This window comes from Mya arenaria, chromosome 3, assembly GCF_026914265.1.
Source record: "Mya arenaria isolate MELC-2E11 chromosome 3, ASM2691426v1".
Classification (NCBI taxonomy): domain Eukaryota; kingdom Metazoa; phylum Mollusca; class Bivalvia; order Myida; family Myidae; genus Mya; species Mya arenaria.
In genome coordinates, this window is record NC_069124.1 from 60,687,658 (window position 1) to 60,694,669 (window position 7,012).

General features: G+C 35.2%; 1 pseudogene; it reads right to left on the minus strand.

The window, feature by feature from the left end:
• Nucleotides 1-4,154: 4,154 nt before the first annotated feature.
• LOC128226165 (uncharacterized) lies at nt 4,155-6,255 on the minus strand (annotated as a pseudogene).
• Between the last annotated feature and the right edge of the window lie 757 nt (nt 6,256-7,012).

Here is a 7,012-nt window from a genome sequence, read left to right on the forward strand (position 1 = left end):
TGGTGTCCAAAACTTGTTCACAAGCACGCTTGGCTAGTGAAGCAATGTTCTGGTCTTCGCGTATTGCAATTAGTGCATCATAGTGAATGTTAATATCACAAAGTGAGTCCATCAATATTCAAATAGGATAATCAATTCTGTTAAATGGATAAATGAAGACATTCCTCTATTGAATTGTGTGACCGCGCGTCATTCATAAAATCTAATTATGAATTAAATTGGTAGAAGCCAAATCTAATCAATACTACAGATTAACACCGGGAATGATTTAGTACTACCAATTGTATGACGCCTTCCAATTTTCATATTGGCTGCTGTACTTGAAATCCATTATTTGTAACGTGTTCATAATATCAAATACCTGTGTAATCGCACATATAACAAAACTATTTAATTATTTATTATGGAACAAAATTTACTGAACCCTAAAAACTTTATATATAATTGTGTTTTCTATTCTTTTTCAAATTAAAAAGGTTTTCGCTAAACATAAAGATAAAAAATCTGCAATAGAATATTTCTAAAACATTGTATTTTGTTTAAGGCCATATTCTAGACCTATGTCAATGTAAGGTTAAACTATTTTGAGAAACAATACACAAATAAGAGAGTATGATTTTCACATGCATTTTTCAAATTAATGTCACCAAATTAAAATACGGCTTCCTGCTATGTTAATAGATCTTGCTACCGTTCCGTGCAGGGAAGTAATTCTGGCGCCGCACCGTCACTCCATGGACAGTTATGCATTACGCAACGTATTAATTGGTGAATGGCTTGATATAAGCACTTCAAACACATCACATGGGATATGAAAACATTTACTCTTAAGTGAAGAACACAATAAAATTGACATTGATCAACATTTGTATTACTTATGATGTTTGCTATACTGTGAACAAACGAAATGGTTGATTTTTTTACACTTTCTTTGTTAGTTGATTTTAGCGTTGTCTTAATCATTTATCGGGATTACAACACTAGATCATTCCAAGCGTTTCCTCTGCGAAATATTAGCGTTTTAATGAAATGACAATCGGACCACCTCGGGCATGATTCAACAGATATTACCTTGAAAATATAACAGGTCTTCACAAGCAGTCCGTCATGGCAGCCAACATATTTAAATTGTGTTGTTAATGTTTTCAACCGTCAAGGTACATAATGTTGCACTGGGTTGTTGTCTAGAAAATTGGTTGGTACCAGCATGGTGAGTTACAAACAAGAATAAGTACCGAATGTAGTTTTAAAGAAAAGGACCTCCAGGCTGCGCAATCGTGTTTATCAAAAAGTTCCGAGGATCGAAACCACTCCATTCCCCCACAATTTCTTGGGAGACTTCCTCCGATCCCCTGTAAACAATTTAAATTCTGAGAGAGGGGTGACTGTCAAAAGGTTACGCCCCCTAAATTACGCTACATCTTACATCAAACCATGGATCCGCCAGTGTTTTATGTAGTGTATCTTTTTTATTATTTTATTGAAGTCGGTTTTGTAGTCTTATTCTACCAGCGTAATGAACATATACCGAAATAAACTGTTTGTGTGATTAATTATTGTTTGTTAAACATGTACTTTCTCCGCCTATAACACTCGTGCATATGATACTGAAGTCATGTAATAAAATAAAGCAAAAATGATTTTCACAGGTTTTATGAGTTTTAATAAAATATACCCATATATCCTATAATGTCTGCCTTGTTCCAGAGGCCATTCTCTTGCAGTACACTCGAGAATAAGTCATATAGCTTGTCTATGATTTCTCGAGTCCACATGGCTATCCGCGCGGAGTTCATATTGCCTGCCAAGCGTTCAGGCAGGATGGGACGGCTAGACAAAAATCTCTGTATCCACTAATTTGTGGGCTCATTACCGTCGCTGATCTGTGTTGCATGGTCTGATAATGAAAAATTATTGACGTTCACTCGTATAAATGCGCACAATTGGATAGCGTTACTTATAATAAGCCTAATCGACTGGGTTGGAGGAACTCGTCGTTTTTTATTCGATACAATGAAATGGATAACGCTTTATTATGATAGTAATATCTTGTGAAGAACCACCTTTAAAGCTTTATTTACTCCATCATGCATACCGTAGACTCGAATGATCTCTATATTTTTTTTGCTTCAAGATCACTCTTGAAGGTGGCACACCCAGGTTTGCCATGTAAAGGCAGAGAAGCCTCGTCCTCAAAATTGAGATCGAGTCTCCTTCCTCGGGGTGCCCGCCCCTCCGTCTTTGTGTCAAATATTCAAGCAACCGGCACGACAAATTTTGCTGATGTCTTTCTGAAAATGTTTACGCCTAACGGCACTAACCGCTCTTCTGGGGGAAACTTGGCTGTACGCCATCTAAAGTACTGTGCACAGTCAATTGTGTAAACCATAGGCAGCAGTTACGTTGACAGGACCCACCCTATGGCAAACCCTCTCTAAAAAAATGGTAAAAAAATGTTTTTCAAGACCAAAAATGATTGGAACATGATCATTTATCATAAAAACATAAATATCAACCAAAAATTCCACTATTTTTTTTTCCCAATAATTACTATTATTATATAGTAAAGGTTGACATGTGAAGGCCCTCGTACGTAGGGTGGTGTTTTTGAAAAGCACATAACTAACTTATGTTTATGTAAACACAGGTCTTAATAACACTCAAAATAGAGATTGTGCTTTTGATGATGTTGTTTCGAAAAAAAACAGTTGTGTGTCACCTTTTATTAACCATTATGTTGAAATTGTTTTACTGATGATCCTATATTATATAAATACCAACTGAAATGTATTTTTTCTGCTAATTTCAAACGGCAAAATGCATAACTTACGTAGATAAAACATAACTCTTCATTAGTGTGTGCCTTTACTCTCTATTATTTCAACGGAATATAGACACACTTTTACTCAAAAACGCCTTTTAAAAGGTGTAAATTATTAAGAATATAATCCATAAAAATGCGGTTTTTTTCTTTTTCTCTCCGCTGATCAACCATTTCCTAATACTACATACAACTACATAAACTATATGAAGTCACTAGCTCTCCAAAATGTACACTTTGTTTGGCGGTAGTCAATTTAAGTTATCATGTATGAACCTTTGTGATAAACCATTTATTTGGATATGAGCTAATGTAGAATTAATAGTTTCATGTTTACTTGATTTTTATGTGATTACAGATGTGATTATATATGTGATTTAATGTGATTATTGGTGTGATTTAGTCAGAGTTTCTGTGATCCTTTTATCGTTAATCATTTCTTTTTATAAGTGTGATAATCATTTTAGAATTATGATTAACCTATGATTTTTAGTTATTCTATTACAATTTTGTTTAAAACGTATGTGCCATACAATGCTGCTTTTTTATTCGAAATACGGAGTGTCCGTTGTTTTTGTTATTTTCTTCTTGTAATTATGCATCAGTATTATACAGGTATATAACATTGATCTCGGGTTATACTTTTTGATTTAAGATTTTGATATTCTGTCGCAGTTTGGATATTAGTATATCATGACTGAGTTAGTACTTGTCTAGTACTAGTCATTATACAATAAATGAAAAAGCTTGACATCTTTTACTTTTTTACGGAAAATCATACCGCAGTATGAACAACTATAAAGGAGATGTAGCAGTCATGCTGGACAACAAATGAACGTATATGCATTCGCATTAGTTTGCGTTATAATTGTCTATTCTTAAACTGCTTCTTGGTGAAGTTTTACATGATCCTCGATAGAGATAAGTATAGTTATACACTCTGGTAATATAGTGTAGAAACATATAGAAATCAGTGTGTAAAAGGCAGCACTCAAAACCTATTTGTTAAAGGACAGCGGCGCTAAAACTGTTTTAGTAGCATGTACTTTGACATCAACGAAATTTATTTCGCGATATATTGATAATGGTGTATTTATATAATAAAATTTACACGTATAACACAAACACATGAACAGTTCTTAAAACGGTTATTGTGAACAGAGTTAATTATCAACAGCTGTAGTTAGTATTCCAGTTAATCATTTACCATATCTGACGAATACCTGAACTAAAGTTCACAATTCAGCAATGCATTGATATGGAACCGATACAAAATCTGCATAATTCTGAATTCAACTTGTTTTATGATATTATATCAATACATGAGTTTCATTTAAGTGTCTATTTCCATGCGATCTGTGATCAGCATCTTTGACTCATTTCGCCTAGCGCACTCCCATCGCACACCGAGCGTTCCCTTATGTAGAGCGTTTCTGTCCATGGAAACGATCCCTTGCTTGTGAACACCCCTGCGCTGTTCATCAAACGCATGATTCCTGTAAAATAAAAACACGATATATAAATCAATTGTTCAGATAAATTATTCTAAACACATACGGCATATTTGCATACTCATCCACATAAACACTTTTACTAATTTGTTATATTTGATAAATGTATTAAACTGTCGAAATATAAAACAGTTCAATTATGTTAAACATTAGTTTGGATGATTATTCAAGTCAATTTAAAGTACTGTGTGCATGTGACATATTTCACAACAATAAACCAATACTAGCGTTTAAATTTATAGCTCTTATTTTTTTCAATTCAATCTATACACATGTGAAAATATACGTTGCGGATTTCTCGTGTAAAACGATTGATTAAAATATATTGTGTAAACAATGGTTGATAAAAATGAGAATCATTACTTCAAGCTAATTGAGAATACAGATGAGGGGCTTAATGTGTTGCAGGCTGGGCAAGTGTCTCCGCAATAGGTGTAGTGTCCAGTCACTTCTTCTACCTCCGTAAGTCCATAGACATCAGATCGTCCAGGTCTGTACACAAACTTTCTGAAAATATTAATTCAATCATTATTTGCAGTGGTGGCGTTTGTGGTAGTAGTAGCAGTAGTGGTGGTAGTTGTAGCGGTAACAGTAGTGGTAGTAGTTGTATTAGTATTTTTTAAATAATTGTTTGAGCAGTATTTAGATAAACAAAATTCACTTTCGGGATCTGGACGAACATGGGAGTTGTTCGATGGCATTTCCAATGAATCGTCCGAATGCATCAGCTGTCACTGTGCCGCAACCAGTCCTGTCATGTAGCTCAAGTTCGGAGAAAAATGTCTCACCAATAAGACTACTGAATGCCCTCACATTGTAGGTTCCACCGTGACACAGTGCGTACATTATCGTCTTTGAATCGTTATGCGCTATTAAAACCTCCCAGAGCTGAATTGGCCATCCGTTTAAGTATATGGGAATGGAGGTGGGAATCTTGAAAAATTTATTCGTGATAGAAGACGTGTTCTCAGTCTCTCTCTCATGTTAAACCGTTCTATGGCTGTCATTCCTGAACTGTCTTCAATCTATTCAATCAAATAGTTATAATGGTTACATTTAACTTAAAAATCGTTTAAGTCACATTGGGATACTTGACACTTTGTTATGCCTACATGTATGCGTTTGCCATTTTAGGAAGGCTACGTGCGTTTGCATCATGAAAATGCCAACGTGCGTTTGCCAAATTTTAAATTCTTCAGAAAATGCATTTTTGTACAAAATATACATATAACAAATAAAAACCATTGTTAAACAATAGAATGGCAAACATTTGAAAACAATGTGGCTTTTTATTAAATATTTGACATTTAAATAGTACCTACGTGCGTTTGCATTCCTGGGCCATATTTTTATCGAAGTGTTCTCGGAAACTATGCAAACATGAACAGTGACCAATACACCGATCTAAAGACAAAACAATGCATTCTTTTTTGCGCTATGTCTCTTAAACGAACTACCACGTATAACAAAAATATCGATAAGAAACTTACCTGGACTGACGATCAAGCGGGGCAAAATACTACTGTCGTTTGCATTTGTGGTCACGTGACTTTTTTTGCTCATCCCCGGTGATTAAGTAGCTTTTGACTCCACAAAACCAGTTTTGTTGTCTGCCTTCAGCTCAGAAATATGAACGTCGAACATGTAATCAGTCATGAAGTTGATTTTTAAATTTTGAAAAAGAGCAATGTCCATGTAGACATCTTCAAATGTTTGATTTGATCAAATACCTGTAATGGACATGTGGGTCGAACAATGCATGTTTTACGTTTTCGTCAATTATGAGAGTGAATGTCTTACCTGGGGTTGCAGTGATGACAAGTGCACTGCGTTTACCCCACAAGTTTGGTAACATGCTGCAAATGGCATCTTTTTCACTCTCAAACCGTCAATTTTAAGGGTGGCGTGCCACACTATCTCCATCTTAGCATGTAAATCATTGAAAATTTTAGGCGCATAGCATGCAGCGTGTCCATGCAGGAAAGGGAGTTCTCTTCCCAGTGCTTTATTCCTTCCTGGATAGATGTTTGGTACACTTTTTCTATGTGATCTGTATTCTCTGAAACTTATGGTATTTAAGAACAAGCACTGGTGCCCCTGGATATTGTATTCGTAAATAAAATTTTGGCCAACACCTGAAAAAAGGATTTCCAGTTCTGTTAATGGTTGGTTGGATTGGTTCTCTCCATCAGTTTCATTCAAAATTCTGTAGTTTTGTAGCTGTGTACACTTCGGTATCATTAGGTGTCTGACAGTCTGTTTCAAGCGCAGAGCAATTGACATCTTTGGTATCATTAAGTGTCTGACAGTCTGTTTCAAGCGCAGAGTAATTGACATCTTCAGAAGTTTCAACTATTTCTTCTGGATTATTGTCAGTGACATCTTCTACATCAATATTATCAGTTGCATCCAATTCAATATTTTCAGTTGTCGATAAATTTTCTGGTTCCATAATCATTAATCCGATGCCCGAACAAGCTACCACTGGATATTGTATTTGAAAAGGAATTCCGGCATACACCTGGAAAATGGACATCCAATTATATCGAGTGTTGATCGGATTGGTCCTCTACATCAGTTTCATTCAAAATGTCCGATTTCTGTAGTTTTGTAACTGTGAACACTTCGTTTTCATTAAGTGTCTGCATATCTGTTCCAAACGCAATGGAAATGAAATCTT